Raw genomic sequence first — 12619 nt, 5'->3', positions numbered from 1 at the left:
AGGTGCTGCTCAGAATGCTGACACTGTAGTTTGGAGAGCTGGGTTCAAGTCCCTGACCTTCTGCTCCCTAGCCAGCTCCCCATTCCTATGCTTGGGAGACAACAGGTGATAACCCAAGTCCTCAGGTCCCTGCCCCTCCTGTGGCCTGAGGTCCTGGACTCCTGCCTTTGACCTGGCCCAGGGCTGCCTGTTGTGGGCATTTTAGGCCAATCAGTCTAAAAAGAAGAAGAAATTGTCAGGCATAAACGGAAGTAGAGACCCTGGTGTGAGGAACCTGTAACAGTGAGGGTGAACTCTCACGCAGTATCACTTCATCTAAGCAAATTTCAGTGACTACACCCTCCTGACCGTGAACGCCTCAGTGTGTAACTCTAAAGGGTGTGACCCCTTGGTTCCCAGCATGATGACAATGCCATTAGTGGACTTAAAAGAAAAAGAAAAGACAGTAATTCCTTAGCATCACCAGAGGGATGGCCACTCACTGTTCAGATTTTCCTAGTTTTCTCATCACTTGTTTACAGGTCTATTGAAATCAACATTTGGGGAGGCGTTGGGGGAATCCCAGAGCCTATGAAACTGTGTCACATAATGCAATGTAATTAATAAAAAAAAAAAAAGAAAGAAATCAACATTCACACATTGCATGGTGATGTGTTCATTTTAAAAAAACTTTATTTATTTATTTGAAAGGTAGTATGACAGAGAGGGGAGAGACACAGAGAGAGATCTTCTATCTCCTAGTTCACTCCCCAAAGGACCCCAACAGACAAGACTGGGTCAGGCTGAACTCCATTTGGGTCTCCCATGTGGGCACAGGGGTCCGAGCATTTGGGTCATTTTCCATTACTTACACAGGTGTATTAGCAGGGAGATGCATTGGAAGTGGAGCAACTGAGGCTTGAACAAGGCCCTCCAATTCGGGATGCCAGCATCCCAGGAAGCAGCTAAACCCAGTGCAACACCCCTACCCCTTTTATTTTTACTTGAGACTTAATAATTGTACACCTTGTGGGGTACGATGTGACAAATCCATCATGTACACGCGTGTCATAAGCAAGTCCAGGTAAGCAAACATTTGCATCTCCTTGGATAGTTAGCATTTATTTCTTTATTTTAAGATCTAGATCATTTACTTGAAAGGCAGAGTTAGAGAGAGAGAGAGAGAGCGAATCTCCCATCTGCTGGTTCACTCTCCAAACAGCTGCAGTGGCAGGAGATGTGCCAGGCAGAAGCCAGGAGCCAGGATCTTCTTCTGGGTCCCCCATGTTGGTGCAGCCGCCCAAGCATTGGCCATCTGCTGCTGCTTCCCCAGGCACATTACTAAGGAGTTGGTTCAGAAATAGAACAGCCGGAACTTGGGTGCCATCTTAATGTGCTACACCACAACACCAACCCCATCAACATTTCTGTGTGTTGGAAACTTTCAAACTTCTGTCTTCCAGCTCTGGATGAGATATATAATTAATTGTAAACTATATAATGAATACACAGAATATAGAATTAATTATTCCATATAATTAATGCATCACACCATGCTATGCCTGTAGACCACTGGAGCACACTTCTCCTAACTGTATTTGAGAGCCTGTTACCTCCTTCGTCCTTCCCCCGGCCTCCTTACGCTAGTGCCTTCTATCCTAGTCTCTATGCCTATGAAATTAACTTCTTTTTTAAAAAAAAGATTTACTTTTTTTTAAATTGGGAAGTCAGTTATACAAAGAGGAGGAGAGAATGAAAAGAAGATTTTTCATCTGTTGATTCATTCCCCAAGCGGCCACAATGGTCAGAGCTAAGCTGAGCTGAAGCCATGAGCCATGAGCCTCCTCTGGGTCTCCCACACGGGTGCAGGGTCCCAAGGCTTTGGGCCGTCCTCGACTGCTCTCCCAGGCCACAAGCAGGGAGCTGGATGGGAAGCGGGGCCTGCTGGAGTTAGAACTCGTACCCATATGGGATCCTAGCGCGTGCAAGGTGAGGACTTAACCACTAAGCTACGGCACTGGGCCTGAAATTAACTTGTTTTTTAAAAATTATTTATTTATCTATCTATCCTCCTCTCTGTATATCTGACTTTCCAATAAAAATTTTTAAAATCTTTAAAAAATAATGAATTAAAATTTTTTTAAAAAAAGTTAAAAGATGTATTTATTTTTATTTGAGAGACATATTTACAGAGAGAAGAAGAGACAGAGACAGAGAGATCTTCCATCCCCTGGTTTACTCCCCTAGGGTCAAATGGCCAGAGCAGGGCAGTCTGAAGCCAGGAACTTCTTCCAGGTCTTCCATGTGGGTGCAGGGTCCCAAGGACTTGGGCCATCCTCTACTGCTTTCCCAGGCCATAAGCAGAGAGCTGGATGAGAAGTGGAGCAGCTAGGACTCAAACTGGCAGCTATATGGCATGTTGGCACTGCAGGTTGAGGCTTAGCCTATCATGCCATGTGCCAGTCCCATAAAGATGTGCCCTTGGCGCGTCCAGCCACATTGCTGCAAACGTCAGGTTCTCGTTCTTTTCCACGGCAGAGTGACATTGTGCTGTGAGTTTGCACTGCATTTCCTTTGCACATTCATGCATCGGTGGACACCGGGGTGGATCCCACACCTCGGCTACCGTGAGACGTGCCACACCGAGCATAAGAGCACTGGCGACTCTGTCTTCATGCCTCCTGCCGTGCACCCAGACCTGGGACTGCCGTGTCCTGGGGTAGGATTCTGTTGATTGGTTTTAGGAACTTCCCAGCTGTTGTCCCTGGAGTCTGTACTCATCTACATCCATGCAAACAGTATATATAAAAGTTTCTCAGTCTCCACATCCTTGCTAGCATTCACTGTTGTTCCTTTATCTGTTTTATTACAGTCATTCTAAGCAGACTGATAGGATAATTCAACGTGGTTCCAAGTTTTATCACAAAATAAAAATGAAGTCTCTTTAAGAGAATGCAAACTGCTTGTTTCTCCGAAAGCTGCCTTTGGCCAGATCAAAGTACCAGGTTCAGTTCCTTCGGGTTTCCAATTTTGTCATGAGACAGCAAGGAGACAAGCTTTCAGATCCTGGGAAGACTAGGAAGAAGTCACCAGTCGCACCTCCCTGATGGCTTCCTTCCCAGCAAGCTAGGTGAGGTGAACAATCTCTGTCCAAGAATTGTGCTTAGGGCCTGGCATTATAGCCTAGTGGCTAAATCCTTGCCTTGAATCCCCTGGGATCTCATATGGGTGCCATTTCATATCCTGGCTGCTCCGCTTCCCATCCAGCTCCCTGCTTGTGGCCTGGGAAAGCAGTGGAAAATGGCCGAAAGCCTTGGGACCCTGCACCCACGTGGGAGACCCAGAAGAGGCTCCTGGCTCCTGGCTTCAGATCAGCTCAGCTCTGGCTGTTGCAGCCACTTGAGGGAGTGAACCAGTGGACGGAAGATCTTTCTCTCTGTCTCTCCTCTCTATAAATCTGCCTTCCAAAAAATTTAATAATAAATAAATAAAACAGAGATTGTGCTTAAAAGACACCTCCACTTCACCGTTTCAAGACGGATCTCCCTGTCTTGAATAACTCCCTCCTGACCTACTTTGGCAGGTAGCTCTTTTGACTTAACAAATCTTGCTTTGCTCACTGAAATGGTCCATATAGAAAGTCTTCTTTTGCGTGAGACAAGAACCGAGGTTGCCGCCATCCTTCGCATTGAATTCCTGTAACACCAGGATCTGCGTCAGGAGGAAACAGGAGTCAGGAGCCAGAGCCCAGGATGCAATCCACCTGCACACTTCGGGCTCCTTAAACAGGAAATCCTGTGCATTTCCCTGGGCTCCGCCAGCAGTTGCTGGGAGTAGGTACTGCGCACAAGGTATAGCACTACCACTGCCTCCGGGGTGACATGTTGGCTCTAGTCCTGACTCCTTTGTTTCAGCTCCAGCTCAGCCTGCCTGCTCAGCTTTGGGGTACATGTGGAGCCTCCTTTTCAGTGTCTCGACTTTGGAGGTTGACATGCTCATTCAGGGAAAGCTTCATGCAAGGAGGAAAAGGCGTGCTCTGGGCTCCTGTGTGAGGTTGGGAAAGGTGCCCCCTCCTAGCCAGATGCAGCAGGGCTCCAGGTGGGGCAGCCCTCAGCCAGGGCCCAGTTCCTCCATGGTAGTGGCTTCTCCTCTGCCAGGCTGGAGCAGCCTGGCATGCCTGTCCTGGGTTTTCTGGAGCATAGGAGTGGACAGAGACATAGGGTAGGTTTGCCTTCTGAAATACAAAGCTACTCTTCTTCAAGTTTCCCAAAGCATTTATCTGGCTGCTGGTGACTATAGCTTCCAGAAACATCACCTATGCTCTGATGAAGAAAGTGTACAGGCTGACTCAAAGCAAGCATTCGTCACGTGCTTGGTGCAGCTGGCCGGGTCCTGGAGCCTCAGCAGTGCCAGAGAGCAAATCCCCAGGGGAATGTGGGGACCTTGGCCTGCTCCTGGCCTCAGAGACTCCGGGAAGCCAGGCTGCAGGGTTGTCCTGAGGGTCAAGTCCACAGAGAGCTCAGTCTGCAGTCAAGGACAGGGCTGGGGCAGAATCCAGAAGGGCTGATACCCAGCCCTGGTAGTCTCCAGCAGAGACACACAGCTCTGTAGTGACCATACTTTCCTTCACTGGGTTAATGAGTGTCCATGTGGCTTCTGTGTGCTGAACTCTGTAGCAGGTGCAGATGATGCAACAACCAACACAAGTGGTTTACAGTACACTGAGAGAGCTGGGCTTTGAACATGCTTGCAGAGAAATGTGGGAAGTGACCTGTGGTGGTGCCCAATGTGGATGTCACGTAGCTTCTACCTGAGAGGTCACAAGAAGCCACAGAAGCAGTGATGGGGCAGGGGCGCGGGAAGGCCATAGAATTATTTACCACATGTTCCCCTTTGGGCTGTAGCAGTGACTGACTCAAAACCAAAATAGCTAAGATGGGAGCTAGGAGGCCTCAATTATGACAGGTGTATTTGTGTCTTCTCTAAGTGGGCTTCTCATGATGGTTGATCTTCAAAGACCTCAGACAGGGCCGGCTTTGTGATGGAGTGGCCACAACCTCTATATCCTAGACAAGAGCACCAGTTCGAGTGGTGCCCCTGGGAAGGCAGCAGATGGTGGGTTGTTCAAGTGCTTGTGGCCCAGTCATCCAATGGGAAACTCAAATGATGGCTCAATTGGCTAATCCTCCGACTACAAGTGTTGGTATCCCATATAGGTATAAATGGTTGTCACAGTTGTTCCTCTTCCGATCTAGTTCCTTGCTTGTAGCCTAGGAAGACAGTGAAGGATGACGGCCCAAAGCCCGGGGACCTAGCACATGCAAGAGAGACTTGAAAGAAGCACCTGGCTCCTGGCTTCGGATTGGCTCAACTCCAATGGTTACTGCCATTTGGGGAGTGAACCAGTGGATGGAAGATCTTTCTCTCTACAGAATGTGCTTTTCCATGAAAAATAATTAAAAAAAAAAAAAAGAGGAACCAATGTGATGGCTCAACTAGCTAATCCTCTGACTGCACATCCCATATGAGCAGCAGTTTGTGTCCCAACTGCTCCATTTCTAGTCCAGCTCCCTGCTTATGACCTGGGAAAGTAGCAGAAGATGCCCAAGCGCTTGGGACTCTGCACCCACATGGGAGACCCAGAGGGGGCTCCTGTTTCCTGGCTTCAGATCAGTTTAGCTCTTGACGTTGCAGTTGTTTAGGGAGTGAACCAGAGGGTGAAAGGTCATTCTCTTTCTCTCTGTAAATCTGCCATTCCAACAAAAATAAACAAACCTTTAAAAACAAGCAAACAAAAAAAGGAAATAATCAGAGATGGAATTACAAACACGTGTTTACAATTTTAGTTACAAGGATGTTCACAATAACACGGTTTATAGGGCCCGGCGGCGTGGCCTAGTGGCTTAAATCCTCACCTTGAAAGCCCCGGGATCCCATATGGGCTCCGGTTCTAATCCCGGCAGCTCCACTTCCCATCCAGCTCCCTGCTTGTGGCCTGGGAAAGTAGTCGAGGACGGCCCAAAGCCTTGGAACCCTGCACCCGCGTGAGAGACCTGGAAGAGGTTCCTGGTTCCTGGCATTGGATCGGCGTGCACCGGCCCCATTGTGGCTCACTTGGGGAGTGAATCATCGGACGGAAGATCTTCCTCTCTGTCTCTCCTCCTCTCTGTATATCTGACTTTGTAATAAAAATAAATCTTTAAAAAAAAAAAATAACACGGTTTATAATAGCAAACTGTCCCCTTAGAAACAAAGATAAAACTAGCCAGTAAACCATTTAACTGTCCAAGATAGATAAAAGACTAACTGCATTGTGCTAATAAATATACAGCAGAAATCTACATTCATTTCAATGAAAACAATTGGGATGGGCACCTGGCACAGCAAATGCAGCACTGGCTGAGATACCTGCATCCTATACATGGTACCCAAGTTCAAATCCTGACTCTGCTCCTAACTCCAGCTTCCTATTGAGTGCAGACCCTGGCAGACAGTGGCGATAGCCAAAGTGCCTGGGTCCCTGCCCCCTATGTGAGAGACACAGACTGAGTTCCAGGCTCCCAGGTTTAGCCTTGCCCAGCCTGGTTGCTGTGCGCGTTTGGGGAGTGAACCTGCAGGCAGGAGATGGGAGAGTTTCCCCTTTCTCTGTCTGTCTGCCTCTCTCTGTGTCTCTGTCTGTAAAATAGATAAGTAGCAGGAGCTGTGTGGAGCTGCCCAGAACCAACAGCTTTGGCATGGACTGGTGTTTGGGGAGCCACCACGTAGCCTGAGCCGATGCTGGAGGGGCAGACGCAGGCTGCAGAGAATCCTCATTCTCATTACAGCCTCACAGACAATGTGGAGAGCATAGTAGAAAATGAGATTGATGCTGACAAATCTTCAAAACAGAAGGTGGATCTGCAGTCTTGACCAACCCATGCCTACCCGGATCAGACATTTATGTCTGTCTTACTATAGCGGCTTGCTGTGCTCGCAAAGGAAAGACCACCAAATACCATTGAATTTTTAGCATCTTACCTTTAAAAAAACAAGGCACAATTTGAACATTGAAACTAACTTCTTGGGATGAACAGAAAATTCTGGTTGCTACTGAAGATTTACAAAATTAAGAGGCAGGTTAAATTGCCATGATTCTCTCTCTTTATGGAAATATCAAAACCTTCAGGACAACAAAATGTTTCTGGAGTTGCAGAAGAGAACATACCGCCCTTACTTTTATTTAATCGCCATACTTATTTAATGAACTTGCTCTGTGCAATTCATTTTCATATTGTCTATATCTTTGTTTTTAAAGAGCATCTTCACAATAAACTATCATAAAATCATTTTTAAAATGAAACAAAATAAATAAGCAAAAATGTAAAAATAAAGAAGCTAAGAATTAGTTGTAGTTAACATTATTCCATATTTTATTTTTTTTAAAGATTTATTTTATTTTATTGGAAAGGCAGATGTACAGAGAGGAGCAGAGACAGAGAGGAAGATCTTCCGTCCGATGATTCACTTCCCAAGTGAGCCGCAACAGCCGGTGCTGCGCCGATCCAAAGCTGGGAACCTGGAACCTCTGCCAGGTTCAAGGCAAGGACTTTAGCTGCTAGGCCACGCCGCCGGGCCCTTATTTATTTTTTATTTAAAAGACAGATTTTTGCAGAGAGAGAAGGAGATCTTCCATCTGCTGCTTTATTCCCCAAATGGATACAGTGGTCAGAGCTGGGCTGTTCCAAAGCGAGGGGCCAGAACCTTCCTCCCTGCCTCCCACATGGAAGCAGGGTCCTAGGACATGAGTCATAATCCACTACCTTCCAAGGCCACAGCAGAAAACTGGATGAGAAATGGAGCAGCCAGGACACAAACTAGCACCTATATGTCATGCCAGCCCTTGTAGGCAGAGGATCAGTCTGTCAAGCTATCGCGCCAGCCCTGAATTCATTATATATTTTCTACATAGCTGGAAACAAGAGTTTGAAAGTTTCCAACAGAAAAAAGACTTTGGTCTGACCCAGTTCCAGCTCCTATAGCCATTTATTGAATGCCAGTGGCTAAAAAATTTCTTTTTGTCTCTGCTATTATACCTCTCAAATAAATAATAAATAATTCTTTAAGAAGTCAGTCTTTATTTTCAAATATTTATTCATTGTTTTTGAAAAGATAAATTTTACAGAGAAAAGGATAGAGGAAAAAAAGATGTTTTATCTGCTGGTTCACTCCCAAATAGTGGCAACAGCTAGCATTGGGCCTATCTGAAGCCTGGAATCAGGAGCTTCTTCCGCGTCTCCCGCATGGGTGCAGGGTCCCAAGGACATGAGCCAATCTGCACTGCTTTCCTAGGCCACAAGCAGGGACCTGGATGGGAAGTGGAACAGCCAGGATATGAACCGGCACCCATATGGGATGCTGGCCATGTGGGAGTGGCAGAAAAGACACCCAAGAAAAGGCCAAGCATCACAGATCTGATTGGGACTCAGGAGTTACACAGAGCTTGGTGCAGGGCCAGCACCTCTCTACTAGCTCTGGTTAGCTCAGGTTGATACCCCTGGACTCCCCAATGTCCCAGCAGTGAGAGATACTCATCCACAGGCCGGCCAGGAGCCCCTGACCATGTACCTTCATGGGAGGACAATCATGATCTAACTAGAGAAGGACTGTGGACATCCCATTTTATTCTTTTATTTCAAAGATGTATTTCTTTGAAAGGCAAAGTGAGATCTTCTGTCTGCCTGTTCACCCTCCAGATGGCCGCACAGCTGGGGCTGGGCCAGGCTGAAGCCAAGTGCCAAAAACTCTACCCGGGTCTCCCAGGTTGGTGGCAGGGACCCAAGGACAGGAGTGTTTGAACACAGGCAAACATACCTGGGAGATTGTCTCTCCAAGAAGACAGCCACTCATTTTGTGACTTTCCCCAATGTCAGGGTTACTTGTCACACACACACACACACACATCACTCACAGAAATGTGCAAGGTCGGTTAGTGAGGCACATCACTCACACCGAGGGAGGAAAAGAAAAAGGCGTGGAGTCAGCTGTCAGAGTGCTCCAGTCACCCGACAGGTAGGTATCAGGTTCATCAAGGCTGTGATCCCGCTAGGCCAACTTACTTGCGGAGTTACACAGATAATTATCAGCTGCATGTTGTGGGGCCAGGGTTACCATTTCTTACCTTATGGGCCAGTTTGGGTGGCGATGTCTTTTATTTTACTTTATTTTATTTTTTATGTCATTTACAAAGTTGACAAAGATGTACGCTCGCAGGACCACACTGCATGGGATGGGGAGGGTCGAGGCATGGGGGGAGGTGGATGAGACAAATGATTCCACGCTGGGGTCCGTGCAGGAGGTGTGGATGACACGGAAGTGTGAAGAGAACAGCTCCCCTGTTTGGCAGGGCCCGGAGGAGCTTCCAGCTGTTTGGCAGGGCCCGGAGGAGCTTCCAGCTGTTTGGCAGGGCCCGGAGGAGCTTCCAGCTGTTTGGCAGTGCCCGGCGGGTGTCTCTCTGACCACCTTGACGCAGTCTGACCACCCGTTTGCATGGACACACAAGCACCCCACTAAGAATTCTGTAATCTATTGAGGCATTGTTGTTTGCCCCTGTGAGATGGCTTTGGCAACCAACATGAGCTTGAGTTAATGTTATTGATAACGTCCTGGTGAGTAGGCCTTTGACTACACACAGGAGTACAAGTAAACCCATGCCGTTTCTGGACACCTTACTGTGTGCCTACCCATTGCCCTGAAATCTAGCCCAGACATGTAGCATGCCTTCTGGAAAACAGCTTAATAAGAATTTTACAAAATAATGGAAATGATGGGAGTATGAGCAGGAACTGCTATGGCAAAAAATATAGTTACCGTGACCCTAAAGATTAGCCTGTCCTTGCAATTCTTTTTTTTTTTTTAAGATTTATTTTTATTACAAAGTCAGATATACAGAGAGAAGGAGAGACAGAGAGGAAGATCTTCCGTCCAATGATTCACTCCCCAAGTGAGCCACAATGGGGCCGGTGCGCGCCGATCCGATGCCAGGAACCAGGAACCTCTTCCGGGTCTTCCATGCAGGTGCAGTGTCCCAATGCATTGGGCCGTCCTTAACTGCTTTCCCAGGTTACAAGCAGGGAGCTGGATGGGAAGTGGAGCTGCCGGGATTAGAACCGGCGCCCATATGGGATCCCGGGGCTTTCAAGGTGAGGACTTTAGCCGCTAGGCTACTGCGCTGGGCCCATTTGCATTTCTTTAGAGCATAGAAAATGTAGCTGTTTTAGCCACTTTTATAATTTTTTAACTAGAGGAATTATAGGGTGATTATATTAACATCATAGAGCTATACTTTTGATTGTTGTTCGATTATTTATGAGGTTGTAGAGCCTGCAGTTGTAGGGGGATTTAATGTTTGAAACTTTTGTCCTAGGTCGTTATGTTTTTTTTCCCTTTTGATGTATTTCTCCCACTAAGTGTTAGATAAGTTGTGAAAAAAAAATATAGTAGGAATGTTTTACTGATTAATAGGCAACCATCTGTGCCTCGGCTTTGGAGTTCTGGCTGTCACCTAATGGCTACTTCTGAAGCATGAATAACGGCTTGCTTTAAAGAAACTGATTATAGTAACTTACAGAATTATCTTTAAGATCACCTGGCTGACCATGAAGTAAAATATAAAATAATGAAACATCTGTGCATACCCACTTAGTCATGAAGTAAAAATAGAACAATCAAGTGATTGTGCAGAGGTTTGTGATGTGTCTGAGTAAATACAAAGGACAGCTTCTTCTTGAGCTGTAGCAAGAAGGCACCAAGTGACAATGTCTGTACCTTTTCTTATCGCTGACTCCACGCACCCTTCTCGAGCTCCGAACTCAGCTGGAACTGGACTCTGGCAATTCCAGTTTGCCTTTTTTTCTCTTTTTCTGTATATATGGGGTGTGGGGAGGGGTAGGGAGAGGGGAAGGGTGGTACCCAGCTACTCAACTTCATCAGTACCCAGGGATGGGGATTCCATTTGATGTCATCTTAGAAACCTCAATGTGGAGAAGAATGTTCTGAGGGTATTGGTTGAATGATTTTGATGGTTTGAGGGAGGGCCGGGCTAGGCCAGGTCACTGCATCCACTGACAGGATAAGAGTCAATTGACTGGATTTTGCTGTATCACTAGCAATTGCAAGATCCGGGATTGTGACTGGGCCTAGTAGGAAGAATGTGAGCACTCCTCTGCTGGGTTGCAGCTCCTGCTGGAATGTGTGAGCCGGGGCTGGAGGTGGGCCAGGCCGAACAAGCCAACATCACAAGTTGGCAAACATGTGGACTGGGTCTTGGTGTGGGGTGGGCTGAGCTAAACTGAAGCACCCATTGGTATATACAAGAGCCCAAATGGGACATGGCACAGACCGGACTAGTCTGCTGCACATACTGGTACACACAGGAACTGGGGGTGGGGGTGAGCCTGGAAAAGGCTATTAGGGATCACCCCAACCAGGCTGCAGCCTAGCCCTATCCAGCCTGCCCTTTTCCCCTGTTCTTATGCAAACTGGAAGGTGTAATAGCCTACATGCATGGCCCACATCCCATCCTGGCTCTTGTGCATGGTTCTGTGCTGTGGTTTGGCCTAATTCTGCCCCCAGTCCACTCCACAAGCCACACCACACACCTGCCAATAAGTGGGGCATCCCTGCCTGGCCCACACCCAGCCCTGATTCACATGCTCACCAATGGGAGCTACGGCCCACCAGGGGAATTTCCCAAGTTCCCCCACCAGGCCCTTACCCAGACCCAGATCTCACACATGTCAGCAGGTGCTACTCCATACCCAGCATGGTCCACTCCCTAGTCTCAGCCTTCATGTGTACTGGTGGATGTTGCAGTCTGACCCACCCCACCTCCAATTTTTGAGTGCACCTGTGGGTGCTACAGCCTGGAATAGCCCAGCCTGGTCCCAACCCCCGTTCCAGGGGTGAGCTCACAAATGCCCCACAGAATCTGCCCCCAAACCCAGTTCTTTCTCATTCTGGTTAGTGTCATGGCCCAGCCTAAATGTGGTCCATCCCCTGTCATGACACTGGTGGGTATTGTGGTCTAGCCCTGCCAGGCAGGCCCTTCAACCCTAGCTTTCAAGTGAACTGGTGGGTGGTTCACAACTAACAACTAGCCTGGCTCAAGTCTCCCATTTGGGCGTGTGCATTGGTCTAACCCAGAGAGGTCCTCTGGTTTCCCTCCTCCAAATCACCTGGTCTCAGGGCCCTTGTTCTTGTGCAAGTGCAGTAACCTGGTTGGTGGAAGTCCCTGAGAAGTCATCTCTCATCTGTTATGTTCTCCCTCAGCAGTATCCCCTCCCACACGTTCCCATACCCTCTTCCCTGAGCAATATACAGACCCCATGCCGTGAGCATGCAGGTCCCTGGCGGCAGTGTGGCATGCTGGCCTGGTGCCTTGTCTGCCTGTCTAGGGCCTACACATGCTTGTCGGTGTGTCCCCAGACCCTATATGTCAGCATACCGATCCACCCCCCACATATCTTAAAAAAAAAAAAAAAAAAAAGATAGGCAACTACAGCCTTACCCAGACCCAAAGTGCCTGCCAGGTATTAACTGCTTTTCCCCAGCAGTATAACACTTACCTAGGGACAAAGCAACCTAGGCAGCTGCCCACAGCTGG

At 47.8% G+C, this 12619-nt stretch overlaps 1 pseudogene; it reads left to right on the top strand.

The window, feature by feature from the left end:
• Positions 1-2563: 2563 nt before the first annotated feature.
• On the top strand, positions 2564-7100 carry LOC101529388 (protein dpy-30 homolog; annotated as a pseudogene).
• Positions 7101-12619: the final 5519 nt, after the last annotated feature.

This window comes from Ochotona princeps, chromosome 2, assembly GCF_030435755.1.
Source record: "Ochotona princeps isolate mOchPri1 chromosome 2, mOchPri1.hap1, whole genome shotgun sequence".
NCBI lineage: Eukaryota > Metazoa > Chordata > Mammalia > Lagomorpha > Ochotonidae > Ochotona > Ochotona princeps.
This window is presented reverse-complemented; position numbering and strand designations above follow the sequence as displayed.